Source organism: Pogona vitticeps, chromosome 3 (assembly GCF_051106095.1).
Source record: "Pogona vitticeps strain Pit_001003342236 chromosome 3, PviZW2.1, whole genome shotgun sequence".
Taxonomy (NCBI): domain Eukaryota; kingdom Metazoa; phylum Chordata; class Lepidosauria; order Squamata; family Agamidae; genus Pogona; species Pogona vitticeps.
Window position 1 is genome coordinate 244,262,794 of NC_135785.1, and position 17,416 is coordinate 244,280,209.

Consider the following 17,416-nt stretch of genomic DNA (forward strand, 5'->3'; position numbering starts at 1 on the left):
AAGCTTGTAATGGACAGTCAGCTTAATACAACTATTCCTGTTGAGATATCACTCTTTAATCTTGTGATGCAGTCTGTGGACTGCGTTGGATTGTGGTCTCTTCAGTTTAAAATAGAAATGGAAATAAAAAGGGCTTTGCTCAGCCAGAACGAAGGCTCATTTAATCCAGCATACAGTTTCAAATATGACTGTGGGAAACCCAAAAGCAGGGTACAGAGCTGGGAGTGACTGGCAGAGCTGTAACTAGCCATTTTGACACCTGGGGTAAGTGGCTCCATCTTCCACCCACTCTGCCATGAGTGATGTGTACCTTGAAAAAGAAAAAGAGCTGATGTCCCACTGAAAAGAAAGATAAAGTTTATGTTTTTCTTTTAAGGGTCGCCATAACACAGGACTAGCTGGACAGCACATCATCATCATCATCATTAAGGGCATAAGAATTCCTTTTCACTGGCCAATGGTTAAGATCCAGGAAATTAGCAAATAATTTAAAAGCAAGAATGTTTCAGATCCAGCACAACATTCATGTAATTAATAACCTCTCCTCAAACAGAACCTAAAACTGGACATGATCACAGCATATTTTAAGAAATAAATTGGATGAGTTGCAATGCCAGCTGGTAGAAAATTTGCCCCTAACTTCGTTAAAAAGGCATTGTGGCGTCCTGTGTATCTAAAACATGATTTTTTGTAGGAGTTGTTTTTTACTGAATAAGTCACAGCTTAAGATCTATGGATACAGCAGAAATGGAAGCTAAGGCCACTTTCCACTGGTTAGACAAACAAATAGATCCAGTTCCTTGTTCCACTTATTTCTAAAACCCTGAAGAAACACTGGTTCTCAGAAAAAGATCTCTCAGGGTTTTCTCATGGTCTTACTGTTCACTGTTAAAGTGAACTGGCCTGTCATAAAAGGTCGTCCCTTATCTATCAAAGAGACAAACCACATGGCAAATTGTCAAACCACTAGCCACAAACCACACACCCCCTTGATATTTTATGTAGTGTATGCATGTAATATAACACAATTATGTTGTTCTTACATAATAGAGTTCGCTACTTAGTTAGTAAAAACCCTGACACTAATGGTAATGATTACAGCTATTCTCCGGGCCCCTCACCAAGATTACCCAGGAGGTACAATTTATGTCCGTCTACACCTGATTTAGACCGTGGGGCCCATAATTTCAATGTTTACGTGGAAAACTTACCAATTTTGAAAGTTTTGCTTTAGGAAAACATACTGGAAAAATAAACAATTACGTATTATTTTTAACGTTGTCTGGACAGGGGACAGAACACATAATTTCAAGGAAACATACTGGATCAGATTTGCCTGTTGTATCAAAACATCTCCTATATTATTGTCTATGTTATCTTACACAACTCATATGTAACTGTTTAATTTGTGGTCCAAAATACATCAGCACCGTACTGAGCAAAAGAAAGAATAATAAATGGACAGTCAGTTGAAACCCTTGTTAATGGTATGTGCAAAACATTAACTAATAGAATCAGCAGAAATAAATTAATTCCAAATGGAGTGTCTTACAGTTTGCAGTGGGAGGTGAAAAGTTTCCTAAACAGCTTGGACGTTAAGAGGTCAATACTTTAGTTCCTTACAGGAGCTAGTCCCATTTTGACCCCCTTTAAAAATGTGATTTTTAACCACTCTGTGTAACTAGTCTGTGTAAGCAGACTTTGTAGCAGAAATAGCCCTTTAGAAACAGTGACAGGAGAAAAACAATGGTAACTTGAATCCTCAGTGGCCCATTAAACTATGTCAGAAATATGAATTCAGGAACATAATTTAAAGTTTTCATACTTCAACAACAGGCCATGCCTAGTTCTTTGACTCCTAAGTTGGCTATTGCCTTCAGAGGCATGCTTGGTAGCAATAGTTCAGAAGACTTTCTGCATTGCTTTGTTCTGTCTTTGGAATACCCCAAGAAATAATAGCATCTTACACTTTTGTGTTCCACCAGCAATGAAAGGCATATGTTTGTTTTTTGAATGGGGCATTTTAGTCCCCCAGAGTCATGTGCTCTTGTGGAACCCACAAAGAACCAGAACGGCACTGTGGACATTGTGTACCATTATTAAGCTAAACAAGTCCCCAAAGTTCAATCACTTGCCATTTACAGTTTTTATATAAGCAAAACAAACAGAGATCTGCTACAATGACAAGGGAAAAATGTTTCTCCACAGATTTATAATTTTCCCCCCATGGCTACTTTTCTATCCAGTGGTTGTTTTATTTTGCTTTCTGCGTATAGGCAAAACATATTGGAACACACAAAAAAAAATGAGGGGAGGCCTAAGTTAATTTTTTTTGTTGTTGTTTAGTCGTTTAGTCGTGTCCAACTCTTCGTGACCCCATGGACCAGAGGACGCTAGGCCCTCCTGTCTTCCACTGCCTCCCGGAGTTGGGTCAAATTCATGTTGGTGGCTTTGATGACACTGTCCAACTATCTCATCCTCTGTCGTCCCCTTCTCCTCCTGTCTTCACACTTTCCTAACATCAGCGTCTTTTCCAGGGAATCTTCTCTTCTCATGAAATGGCCGAAGTTTTGGAGCCTCAGCTTCAGGATCTGTCCTTCCAGTGAGCACACAGGCTTGATTTCCTTCAGAATGGATAGGTTTGTTCTCCTTGCAGTCCAGGGGACTCTCAAGAGCCTCCTCCAGCACCACAATTCAAAAGCATCAATTCTTCAGCGGTCAGTTTTCTTTATGGTCCAGCTCTCACTTCCATACATCACTACAGGAAAAACCATAGCTTTTTAGGATACTGTAATACCACAAAACCAACAATCTCATGCATTTGTCATCAGTAGTTGGCCACCAGTTAGGAAAATCAAAATGTCTTTATTGAGGTGGAATTCGAATTAATTGGAGTCAGGAAATATCCCATAGTCCTTGTATTTTCTGGCTCTGGGTAGAATACACTTGATTTTGTATCATAAACACATCTTCAGAGATGAAGCAGTGTTATACCTCATAATACAGTGAAATTCTCATTGGGAAGAGACAATAAAATTCATAAGCAAATGTTTAAAAACAATTCTAGTTGAAATCGTATTCCATGAGAATTTAATATGAACTCAGTGAGAGTTTAATATGAGTGCTTCATTTTCAGAGGGGAAAAGCAGGATATATAATTACTTCATTCTTTAATGAAAAAGACTGGTATTTTCAGAGCCAGCCCTACCATTAAGCAAAGTGAGATAACTGTCTTAGGCAACAAGTGCTGAAACATTTGTTCTGTGCAGAACATAAGTGTGGGTGCTAAATTGCTATCAATCAATCAATTGTGTGACATCAAGTCGATTCCAGCTTAACTCTTTCCAGTGTTTTCTAGGTAGAGAATACACAGAAGTGGTTTACTATGCCCTTCGTCTGGGGGCGCCATGGGGCTGTGCAGCTTGCCCAAAACCACACAGCCTGGCTCTTTTCTCAGGAGACACAGTGAGAAACTGAACTCCTAAGCTGTGCCTCTGCAGCTGGACAGTTAAATCTCTGGGCTGTTCAGCCATTCTTTGCAGTGACTGAAAACAACATTATTGATGGTGCTGTGATTTCAGGGCACGGGGTATACAAATGTATTCTGTATTCTTGCTTGCACCTGCTCAGAAAAGACACACGCAATGACCAGAATTCTATGCATACTTATACTAGCATTGACTCCATCAGCATAACGTTTACCACCAAATTGCCACAGGTTATAAAGACATTGTAGGTGCTTCATAATGCAAATTGAGTCATGCAAATGATGTGTGATAGGAAATGCCTACAGCAGTTTCTTAATTTGTGGCAAGTCATCTTGATGAAGTTGCAGAAACAGGTATAACTAATAACATTCTACTCATTGATTCTAGCAGGTGCCTCAAACATGAAAAATTGACTCTGCTTTCCCTCCAGTCTACAGAATGGTACTCCAATTTTTCTTTTGAAAATGGGTGGTGGAGGGACTGTTGTGGGGATAAGGGACATGGAAGTCTTCCAGTTAGTTACGCCTAAATTTGGACCCAACCCACTGCACATCCTAGGTACAGTTTAATGGGTTAGGTGTATGGTTGTCTTCTTGCTACCATAAGAAGCATCCCTAACATTGTAGAGCATGGTTTTAGGACTACAATTCCCAGAATCCCCCAAACAGCATGGATAGTTCTAAGGGATTCTGGCCGTTCAAAACAGGGATTTCCCCACAACTCTGCTAGAATGATAACAACATACTGAGTGGAATACAAGTAGAGCTAGCAATGCAGAGAACAAGGCAGCGTTTAGCTTTTGATGCTACACCAAGAAAAAGAACCTCCCAGCAATCATTAATTGACTCATATGTTTTTTTCTTGAAATGGCATTTACTACAGTTTGATTTTTATTAATCTTCACATGATGTTCATACTGTATTCCTTTCATGTACTGTATATAATTAATACTGAATATTATGTGAATACTGTTGCTGCCACTGCTGCTACCTAAAATCAAATATATATGGCATCAAGGAGTACAAAGCGATGCCCATGCAGTTTTATTTTTGATAGCTATCTGCTTCTTCAGAGGCAGAATATGGAAAATATAGAATGTGTCTCTTCTGAAAACTTTATGATTGTTCTTACATTTGGTGTTTTATCCTGATCTAGCTTTCAAAAGTTTGCTTAAAACCCCAAATCTGCTGTAGGTAAAGTGCCTTTTGAAAATGTCAGAGAAAATTTCAATTGATGGCTGTTTGATTTCCTGGCAAGGGTGTCGTACAGTAATTATTACTTGAAAGAACATTCACTGGTTGGAATTATCTTTCATTATCCAGGGTTCATTTTACTAGTTCTTTACTGCGAGTTCAGAATCCTCCAGCTCTGTGAAGTGTTGTGAGGTCACAAAGGTAAAAGTCTTATGTTCAGGTAGGGGCTGATCACATCCACACGCACAATATATCTAGCAGCTTTTTTTGCAGTTGTTGTGGCTGCAGTACTGTACTCTATTCCGACATTTCATGTTGTTAATGTAACTCTGAAAATGTCATGGTTATTATCAGGAAAATATAAAAGTCAGCAACCTTGACTGCAAAGATCTTGAAGGATCACAAACAGTAAAAGGAACATGTCTGGGTTTCTTTGCTCCTCATTCATCACTGAGCAGCATTTTCATCCTAGTGTGCTTGAAAGAAACTGCCTGTGTGTCTGTGGGTTTTCGCTTGCATTAAGTCACAGAGTTAAACTAACAGAGCAATCCTATACATGCCTTCTGAGAAATCACTGAACTTGGTGGGACTTATTCTTATGTTGTTGTGTATAGGATTGCAGTTTAGACATAAGGATAGATCACACTGAAATACATTCATTGAAATTCATGGATAATTAAGTCCCCTTGATTAAATTAAACATTACACCAACATAGTCACGTTGTGAATATTGTATGAAAGATTTAGTGGAAGTCTTCTGAAAAGGTGTGTGTGTGTGTGTGTGTGTGTGTGTGTGTGTGTGTGTGTGTGTGTGTGTGTGTGTGTGTGTGTGTGTGTGTGTGAGAGAGAGAGAGAGAGAGAGAGAGAGAGAGAGAGAGAGAGAAGGAACTGTTGTTGAGAAGACCATGAAATTAAATGCCACTCTTGTCAGGTTCTTGAATATCCTCACACTGCAATCCAGAAGTATTCTGGCTCGCTCCAAGTTATTTTGCTGCTGTGCAGCAGCTGTAAGCTTTCACAATGTTGCCTTTGGACCAAAGTACATATTACCCTTGAGGCTCGTGATTGTATTTCATATTGTTGCATGTGTATGCAGGCACACATACATGCTCATGTACCCATGATCCAAATGTCATCAGAGTATTAGCAGTTCAGAGATGAGAGTGTTCAACTATTTCCCTTCAGATGCATTTTCAGTGATGGCCAGAAAGTAGCCAAACATTTGGATTAGTGGAGACTATGAAGTCATCTTCCGCCTCCACCCTGAGCTTCCCTTTTGCCTTTTCTCCTCCAATTATGCATATTCTCATCCTTTGCCAACGCATATGTGCTGATTTCATCATGCAGTGAATCTGCACCGGCTTTTGATCTATTTATTTATTTATTTATTTATTTGATTTTTACCCCGCCCCTCTAGATCCAAATTTAAATGCTGTTTGGGTGATGGAATTTAGCACTTTGCCTATCTCCTGTAAAAAATCGGACTAGAAAAATGGAGCGGATCGAGTCATCTGCCTCCCTTAGTGGCCACCCTAGACTGTGAGGACTAGCTGATTGGCATTAGTAGCAGAGACTATGCCATAGACCAGTGGTTCTTAACCTTTGTTACTTGGATGCTTTTGAACTACAACTCCCAGAAACCCCAGTCAGGACAGCTGGTGGTGAAGGCTTCTGGGAGTTGCAGTCCGAAACTCCTGAGTAACCCAAGATTAAGAACCAGCGCCATAGACTATCCAATATTTCAGTTCAAGAGCTTGGAAAAGTAAAAGTACATTTCTAAGCTCTTGAGTGATTCTCCTCATCTCATGATTTTCTAACAAAGAAAATAGTAGCGAGACTACTATTCACATCATGTCTCTGTGAAATTTTGTTTTACTAGCATGGCCTCTTAAATCGATGCAAAATGTGTTGTATTGCAAATGTTAATATAGTCTGTGACCTTCTTATAATGAGGATGGGGTGCTGTTGCCTTCAGCACCTCAGGAATTAACACAAAACAGCTCAGATGGTGAAGTCGTCAGTAATATTTCTGAATGAATTTTACACTTCCCCTACTCTCTTGCTTATTTCCTTGCAGGCAGAGCCACAGTACATGTTGTATTTGTGCACCATATTGCAAGGGCAAAAACCTCCATTGTATCACACAGTTCTTAAAGCTGCTTCAGGTGCCCATGTTTTTGCACAACTAACCAAGACAGAATATCAATGTGGCATCCCCACACATAACAAGGTGTGTAGTCTTCTAAACCATCCAAATTATTTTTGTATCTCCAGCAGAAAATCTCATATGTAGCTCTGACTATTGTTATTAGCCAAATGTCTTTGCCTCTTAGTCATCACTATTTGAAAATATGGAGCAGAGGTACTTAGTAGAGTCTTCTCATTTTGTTGTTGTCATTTTCTTTCACAAGACATTTGGTTTAATGATTTCCCAGACACTGATTTTCTTTGCCAATATTAGCCCAGATGCTTAATGGAAAAGATCAGCTGCAAATCAAAGGCATATTGCATGAATTAATTCAGCTTTTGTCTGGGCAAATTGATTTTTTTCCCCCTATATAGTGGCATTCTGGAAACTGCAACGTCTATTTTAGGAAAAAGGTTAAGTTGCTGCCAATTTGCTGCAAACATGAAATATGCATTATGTTTCTGTAAAACATAAATCATTGTGGGACCTCTGTCACAGTGCCTTGGCCCTGAGGACTCAGCATTATTTGATTAGTTGTCATCAGAGTACAACTAATCATAATCAGGCAGAGCTTCTGTGGACAACACAGGAGCTATAATAATGGTTGACACATCGAGCTCTAAATACTTCATAGGGGTGAGAGTAGCATGTTTTGTTAATGTAGAATTTTGGAAAGAAGCACCAGCAAGCCATGGCAGCAAAGTCAGTGTCATGAATCGATTGGTTTAAATCCAACCGCCTTAATTAATTCACGTCCAACAGAGGACAAGATGGCTGGACAGTTTCATCGAAGCTACCAACATGAATTTGACCCAACTTTGGGTTGGCAGTGGAAGACAGGAGGGCCTGGCCATGGGGTGATGACGAGTCGGACACAACTAAACAACTAAATAACAACAACAATAATCCAAAGACAGCAAGTTTGTCTTTCTTATGCTCCATTTTGAGTCAATGCCCTGCCAAATATCACTGTACATTCCTTCCTTGTCTGAAAGTGTTCAAATATTTCATCTAACATTTTTATTATGTTATTCCTTGGTGGTATCCCTGGATTTTTCATGAATCATGATGATGATTACTATATTCTATGACATAAAAAGAAAGAGAAACCCTCACTAGATTGGAAAATGCTCTAGTTCTTTTAGAATTGACAAACCACTTTAGCGCAACGTGCTATTCGGGCTCCCAGATCGCATGATGCCAGCTGGAATCTGAGGGAATGGTTATTATCTCATCATTTCTTGGCAATGAGATAAATTCTAGGACACGTGGTGCTATAGGCAGTGAGTGCTTGATTTTTGTATATAAAGTAGCTTTAAAGCCTGGGTTCCTCTCTCCAATTGTTCCCAACTAGGATGTCAGGATATTGTAATTTTTATAGGCCTGAACCTGGATAAATGTGTTATTAATGAGCTGCCATTGTGAACAGATGTGTGTATGCTGAGTCACTGTGACTGCTGAGGAGATGATGCAATGTCTGAAGATGCCAAATCCTGACATAGGACTTGCTGGCCCAACATGAAGGTGTTTGTACGTGTCCTGTAACTTGCACAATGTTGGTGTGCCAGAAAGCCCGGAGTGAGGAAAGTGGGCTGGGGAGAAGAACCAGTGGGTACATGTACTTGAGCCCATCATGCCATTTGGAGCAGCAAGGGAGTAGAGTGCCAGGTTGTCATTCATGAACCTTCTTCTTTCATAAGTCCTGGTAGGAGCAGTAATGGGTTGGGGAGATGTGTTGGTATTTACTAACTCCACTCAGTAGTCTGGTCACCATGTTCTGAGCTGGTTGAAGTTTCAATATCAGCTTCATGGGAAGGCTTCTGTAGAGAGCATTACAGTAGTCTATTCTTGAGACTAGTGCATCGACCAGCATAGTGAGGGACTGGGTATCTAGGTTGGGGAGCAGCTGGGCAATCCACCTAAGATGAAAATAGGTGGATCAAACCACAGCCACTATCAGGGTGTCTGCTGACAGCACTGGGTCCAGAAGAACACCCATATTGCACACCCCACCAAAGGAGAGGTAGGCACCCAATCTGCAGACACCAGGGTCACCCACTTGGAGGACCTCCATCTTGTCCGGGTTCACCTTTAGTCTGTGGTCCCCCATCCATCCTAGCATGGCAACTAGGCAGCGTTCAGGGGATGGGGCAGCACCCACTGCAGAAAGGTGGAAGAGACAGAGTTGCATGTCATCTGCATATTCGTGACATGAAACTCCAAAACTCCTGATGACCTCCCTCAGTGGCCTTATGTAAATATTAAATAGCAACAGGGAGATGGTCGACCTCTGAGGGACTCCACAACTGAGAGTCCAAGGGGTAGAAACCATCTCTCCTAGTTGCACTCTCTGGGGACGGTTCTTGAGCAAGGATCGGAGCCCGACTAAAGCAAGGCTACCAGTCCTTAACTCCAAGATCCTCCTCAGAGGATACCATGGTCAATGGTATCAAAGGCCACTGAGAGATCAAGGAGCACCAACAGTAACACCTTGCCCCTGTCAGCCTTCCTCAGAAGTTCATCGCACAGGGCGACCAATGCTGTCTCTGTGCCATGATATAGCTTGAAACCAGACTGGAATGGATCAAGGGGGCATTTATTTCATCCACGATCAGCCACCACCCTCTCCACTAGCTTGCTCATGAAAAGGTACAGAGTGATTGACTTCAGACCATAAGGTAGCTCTTTATATATCTCCCTTTATATATCTTCCTTTGCTCTGGGGACACTGCATTTTCATCTCCGGATGTGTGAAGAGAAATGAGCCACCACAAATATAACACCACAAAAGGACTTCCATTTCTCTTCTTACATGCCAGTTTTCCAGTTTACACCTCCAGTGGCAAGTTTCCAAGTGCAGAGAAACATTGTATGTGAACATTGCCCTAAAAGAGTGGATTTAAACATTCCTCAAAACTGAGGAAAAACCTGAGGAAGGAAGCAACACCTGTTCCCCACTTCAGAGTGATGTCACCAATAAAAAACAAAGGCTACTCACTAATTCAATAGTCAACTCCACATATTAAATATATAAACAACCAAGGCTGTAATTATCTAGAAAAATGTACGACGCATTACATGACTGTAATTCAAGCTAGGTTTCTTCCAGTGAGACATAGTTAGGTTTACCTCATTCAAACCAAATAAGAAATTCCTCAGAACTGATGTCAGCAAGAGACTTAACAGTAATTCTAGGAAAGAGACATTCATAAGTTGTGCAAATATATATTTTTATATTAAGCTTATGATTAAGACCAAGATAGGGAGACAGTGACTTAAAGGGAGGATTGGGTTTCAGAATCTGGAAACCAACTGAGAAGTTGATCTAAATGAACATATTTGATGAAAACCTCTCCTTGGCTGGAACACTTAATGCATTTATAGAAATATTACTACAGTTACATTGCTGCTAGTTTCTCTGTTTTGAAAATGAACTTGAAGAACGCTGAGAAAGGACAGACATTGTTTTAATGTCTTGGCCAGAATGATGAAGTTAAAGGTGAGTGAAAGCATAAGTGATTGTGCTTTATCTGTATGTCTCAATGATATATATGTAGTAATTATATAATTGCTACAAAAAGATGAGAACAGTTTAAAAAGAGAACAATCCAGCATGAAATGAGTTTAACCCAATAAAAGACGCCACGGTCTTAATTTGTAAGACCTGATCAAGGCTGTAAATGTTGGGATCTGCCACAGGTCATTAATTCATATGGTTGCCATAGGTCAGAAACAATATGGCAGGCCATAAAAAGCCATCTTTTTGCCAGCAGGAATGGCTGAGGGGTCTGATGCTGAGAGAGGCTCGGAAGCAAAAAACTAGAAACCGGGCCTTCTTGGCGGTGGCCCCTCGGCTGTGGAATGCCCTTCCAGCAGAAATTCGGCTGGCACCCTCGCTGGGTGTTTTTAAAAAAACAGTTAAAAACTTGGTTATTTAAGCAGGCCTTCCCTCCAGTCAGCTAAGTCTTTTATTTTTTCTTTCTCTCTTCTTATTCTATTTTGCTAACTTTTAATCCAATTGTATTAATATATTAATTGTATTTTATGATTCTTTATATTTTATATTGTCCTATTTTATGTTGTAAGCCGCCCCGAGTAGACATGGTCTAGAGGGGCGGGGTATAAATTTAATAAATAAATAAATAAATAAAAAATAAATCTTGCTTTTCTTCAAATGAGCTCAGGTGACTTCTAAAATTGCACATGAGGCCATTCATTTGGCAACTAGTACATCTCCATTAATTCAAAGGACCTGTGTGAAGCAGTTAGATCTTGCCAAAGGTTTTTTTTAACTATAACTCCCAGAATGCCCCAGCTAACATGGCCGTTGGCTGGGGGATTCTAAGATCCATTGTCCCCAAAAATATTTTTTCCAAGCTCTTTTCCAAGCTCTGTGGCTATCCTCAAATCACAGAGGTGTGACCCAGAATAAGATGATTAAATGAAAAGTCTGATTTCAAAGATGATTACATTTCCTCCGGCAATGTTATTTTTCCAGGAAGGCTCAGTAGAAATAAACCCAGTTAGGGAACACATCAGTACCTCTTCTCTTTGGCTGTAATCCGATATCCAATTTCTTCAGATCTATTTAATTCAGTATTCACTGTCAGTAATCCAGTGGAGCAGGACGGGTAGAAACCATTTCTATATAGCTTACTGCCAGGACTTCAGTTCCTCTCTCTTATAGGTATTCACATGCTAGTGAGTTCTTCATCCTTGCCTCCCGAAGCACAGTTCATTCTCAATCTGTTCTTCATGGCCGGTGGGCCTAAAGATGAGTTGCTCAATATGAGTGTTATCAGACTTGTCATATGCATTTGCTTGAGACTCATATATTTGACTTAACAGAATAGCCAATTGAAGCAGAGAGCTGGGGAGCTTTGCACTCTAACGTGCTGGATTCCCACTGGCATTAATGGTAGCCATGAGCCTATATCTTCACAGTCCAGATTCTGAATATAAGTTTGTTGTGCCTTTTCTATGTTTTTCTCCAAGTCACAATTTCATATACATACTCAAAGCACTTGTATTCAGTGTTTGGAGGACTGGAGACAGGAGTTAAGGATAATGTTCCTGTTGGATAGCTCAAGCAGTTGGGGCACTAAAAGCCAGGAGTTCTCTCCCCCTACCCCCTACACCCTGTAGGAGTAAAGCCAGTCAAAATGGCCTTGAGTAAGCTAAACAGTTCCAGAGTATCCCCAGAAGAAGGAAATGGTAAGCCACCTGAGTACTCTATACCTAAAAAACTCTGGAAAGAATTGCCAGTGATTGGGATTGACCTGACAGCATGTTGTTGTTGTTGTTGTTGTTGTTGTTGTTGTTGTTACAGCAGCAGTTGCTGCTATTGTTGCTGCTGCTGCTTTTATTGTGCCTGTCATTTCCCCTGCTCTGAAGATACACTAGCCTTTCAGAAGAAATACAGTATGCTTATTTCTCCCTCATTTTCTGCTTCGATCCAAAGGAGTCACAGCACTGCTTTTAAGCATTGAAAATGATCCTGGGATATTGGATGATGGATTTTGATTTATTTGTGTTTTCACTCTTTGAATCCACCCCATCACTTTCATCCCTGAAAAGCAGATTTCTGTCTTTCCTGTTTGTATAAGCTTGCAGTCTTATAGCCTGGAGCATCTCCCATTGAACTCAAGAGAACCTACTGCTAGAGACATACCTGTATATATGATTGTGCTGCCAGTGTTAATATTTTATTGTTCAAATCATAGAAAATAGAGGTCCTAGATATTTCTTGTAAGGACATGTTTCTTGTAGGAACATGTTTACACACAACATGTTTGATTTATCATAGTTGATCTCAAGATCTGCTGCTTTACTGTATGATTTTATTTCATGTACTAGGTGAGTTGTTTCTGTGATAGAATTAAGTGTGAAAAGAACTTCGTCATCTGTGAATAAACTGATTTTATGGTGGGTACTTCTCACCCTCCCTGCCTCCAATCGGTTTTCCTATATTACTTATACTCAAATATATGTGTGAATATGTTGGAAAATGGAGTCATACTTCCCTCTTTCTTTTCATCCTTCTTCCCCTTTGTCCTCCTGCAATTCTCATTCTTATAAATTCCCTCTAAAAATGTGTCTTGTATCAGTATGTTAATACAAATAAATCTGGTTAAAATGTTTTTTTTTAATTTCAAAAGATAGAGGAGGGGTCTTGGCCAAGTTCAAAGACAAAGTATCTGCTATCAGCATGTCTCATATTATTCTACTTCCATGATTGCACCAATGTTCTGTACTAACCAGACTGATGCATTTAGAATAAGTCACACAATTTAAGCAATCACCGAATTAGCATTGTAACCCAGATTACCTGAGAGCAACTCTTATGATAAGAGCTTTGATGCATTTCAAATGAACCCTTTCCAAGAAGTTGTTTTCAGTTTAGATACTGTACAATGTTCAAACAAAACATCTTGAAATTGACAACTTAGTTTCCTTGAATTGCTGCTTTGGCTCTAGCATGCTTAAAATGGGAAATAACACTTTGCAAGCAAAGTGTTATTTCCCATTATTGTGCCTGTCATTTCCCCTCCTGGGCTCCATGATCACTGCAGATGGAGACAGCAGCCCTGAAATTAAAAGGCGCCTTCTTCTTGGGAGGAAAGCGATGACAAATCTGGACAGCATCTTGAAAAGCAGAGACATCACCTTGCCAACAAAAGTCCGAATAGTCAAAGCTATGGTTTTTCCTGTCGTGATGTATGGAAGTGAGAGCTGGACCATAAAGAAAGCAGACCGCCGAAGAATTGATGCCTTTGAATTGTGGTGCTGGAGGAGGCTCTTGAGAATCCCCTGGACTGCAAGGAGAACAAACCTATCAGTTCTAAAGGAAATCAACCCTGAGTGCTCACTGGAAGGACAGATCCTGAAGCTGAGGCTCCAGTACTTTGGCCATCTAATGAGAAGAAAAGACTCCCTGGAAAAGACCCTGATGTTGGGAAAGTGTGATGGCAAGAGGAGAAGGGGACGACCGAGGATGAGATGGCTGGACAGTGTCTGCGAAGCAACCAACATGAACCTGACACAACTCCGGGAGGCAGTAGAAGACAGGAGGGCCTGGCGTGCTCTGGTCCATGGGGTCACGAAGAGTCGGACACGACTAAACGACTAAACACACAAGCAAGCTCTTATGTGGTTCCAGCCCTCTGCCTCCTCTTAGGTGTCCAAAGTGATTTGTTCTGGCGGAAAAAGACATTCTGCATATAATGAATGCAAGGAGATCTGAAGGAACCTATGAGAAAATATATTTACAGTCGTGCCCCGCTTAACGATTACCCCGTATAATGACGAATCTGCTTCACGACAATGTTTTTTGCGATCACAATTGCAATCGCAAAATGATGTTTTAATGGGTTTTTTCGCTTTGTGATGACCGGTTCCCTGCTTCGGGAACTGATTCTTCGCATTACGACGATCAAAACAGCTGATCGTCAGGTTTTCAAAATGGCTGCCGGCTGCTCAAAATGGCTCCCCGCTGTTTTTAGGAGGCATTTTTCGCTTAACAGGCGCCCGAAAATGGCCACCGTATGGAGGATCTTCGCTGGACAAGCAGGTATTCATTATACGGGGTAATTGTTAAGCGGGGCACGACTGTAATCTGCAATAAAGCTATAGAAATGGAACATGATATTTGGGAAGACTATTTCTATTGGCTGTTTGGCACAGTGGAAAGAGTCAGAGGTGCTCTTAATTTAATGATACAGTGGCATCAGGCACTTCTCCTGGAATCTTTCATCCCCAGGGCCCAGGCAATGGAAATGGAAATTCGGATGACCACGAGTGATGGTACAAAACACCCACCAATTCTTCTTCCCCCATTAAGGTTGTCTTACCATGGTTAGGTCTCACACAACTATAAAACACAGCACTATATAAATAATCAAGACAGTAAGCAACTTTTACTAGGGGCAACATTTTGAAATGTTTGCTGAATCAGATTCTTGAGTCAAACAATGATCTTTGGGCTGCAGGGTTGCTTCAAACATATTTTGAGTGCCATTTTGCACAAGGTTTCTAATTCATGTACCTGCTACATCAAATGAATATATTCCGTAAATGCATTGTTTTTTTTTAAAAAAAATACTGATTTTAGTACAATATTTATGCACATCTCAAAGTCTTACCTACTTCCCCCTTCCCCCTCTTACCATTGTTTGTTCATATTGTCTTTTGGATCCTACAGCACCTACAGCCTCATATTGTGTTATAGTCTTTCCATAACATTTTTTTAAAAATTTACATTACAGTTCTTGTAGTCCCATGGCTGGCATTGTTGTCTAATATTTATTCTTTACCTTCCTCAAAGCAACCCCAGATCCTCTGTCTCCTTATTTTTTCTACACAAGGGTGATTGGCCAAAGATCACCCAGTGAGACTCATAGATGATTTTTGGTCTCCCCCATTTTAGCCAAACACTATAAACTTTATAATAATAAATCAATTCTGACTTACGGCAAACCTTTCCAAGGTTTTCTAGGTGGTGTGCTTCCTTCTTCTGGGCTGCCCTGGGACTGTGCAGCTTGCCCAAGGCCACACAGGCTGGCTCTTCTCATAGGGGGAAATCAAACTCCCAACCTCTGCCTCCACAACCACATATCTAACTCTCTGAGCGTTACACTACATTTAGTTGAGAAGGTCCTGTATATCAAAGATGGGCAACTAGTGGCCCTCCAAAGGTTACTTAATTATGTTTGCCATTGTCCTTCAGAACCGAATGTGTTGACTAAGGCTAATGCGAGTTACTTCCAGCCACATCTAAAGCCACTGCCTCCAGAGCTGCTTTTGCAAACCTTTATTTCATTTGGTTGTTGTAGGTTTTCCAGGCTTTTTGGCTGGTTTTGAAGGTTGTTCTTCCTGACGTTTCGCCAGTCTCTGTGGCCGGCATCTTCAGAGGACTGGAGTAGGAACTCTGTCCATGCTCTGTTGCTGCTTGTTGGATGGTTGAGTATTTATAGCTGTGGGAAAAGCTTTTGTCCTTTCCAGGAGATAGGGTGGTCAGCATGTTTTTGTTGTGTTTTTGTCTCTCCCCCTTATCACAACAAAAACATGCTAATCACCCTATCTCCCGAAAAGGACAAAAGCTGTTCCCACAGCTATAAATACTCAACTATCCAACAAACAGCAACAGAGCATGGAGAGAGTTCCTACTCCAGTCCTCTGAAGATGCAGACCACAGATACTAGCAAAACGTCAGGAAGAACAACCTTCGGAACACGGCCAAAGAGCCTAGAAAACCCACAACAACCATCAGATCCTGGCCATGAAAGCCTTCAAGAATACTTTACTTCATTTCTTAACATCACATGACTTTGGAGTGTTGGTGTCTCAGTGTCTCTTAAATATATGCACAAGCAAAACATGGATATTATGTACATATCCCTTCCCTTCTAAAAGAAAAAGAGCTGTGATAAACACAGCATGAGCCGTTAGTGAGGCAATGTAACCAATGCATTTATCACTTGTACTCTGTTGCATCTTATCTCTTATGCGATGTGCTTCTCATCTGCCTTTTAATGCAATATTTGCGACAATTCCATGCCTGTGGTTTTCAATGAAAAACAAAAGGTGCCATCTCTGATCTGAAATTATTTCCGAGGATATTCACTATGAATTTCTTTTTTGTTGTCACAGAAATTCCTCAGGCTGGATATTGAGGAATAGCTTGTAAGAAAGACTCATGTTCTTGTGTCTTCCATGTCTAGGAACAACATATTATACAGTACAGTGATTTTCCCCAAGCAAAATGCAACTATCCAAGTGTATCATGTTGTACCAGGGTACAGCTGCTTCTTTTGTGGCTATTTGTAAAAATCTGAATTTGAAATTCTGGATTTCAGCTGGAGCTTTTCCTGCCTGTCTTCTACCAGTAAGAACAAAAAGAAAAAGGTGGGGGATATAACATAGTAGGGCATATGCTAAACTGAGATGGATATTTATCAGTAGGTAGGTCTTATCAGCTGGGACACTAAATATGGAATGCTCTTCCTAGAGATATCTGATATCTACTGTGTTGCCCTTTTGGAACTTGATAAGGACCTTTTTATTTCTGAAAACTTTTTAGACTAGCAGCTACTCACATACCAACTGACTGTTTTTATTTAGCTCTTCAAATGTTTCTCCCTTTGTCAGTCTTTGCGTCTTCTGTCTGTTCTGATTGTTTTCCTATATTTTAACTACTGTTTAACTTCCCTTTTTTTGTACAGACTATACTGCACATTTCTCAGTAAAAGGCAGTATAGAGATTTGCCCAAGAAATAAGAAATAACTACATAATGGCCGAAATCCTATTGTTGGGTGCGGTGAGCCAAAACTAGAGTAAGCCCATTGAATCAGTGGAATTTGATTCAATCTCCACTGGTAAAATGGGGCTACTCTATTATTTATTTATTTAAAATATTTCTATGCCGCTTTTCTCCAATAGGATCCACAGTAGCTTGCAGTATTAAAAGAAATATAATTAAAAACCAATAATAAATTATTGCAATATTAAAAAGCATTAAGTAAATATCATATTAAAATTCATCATAACA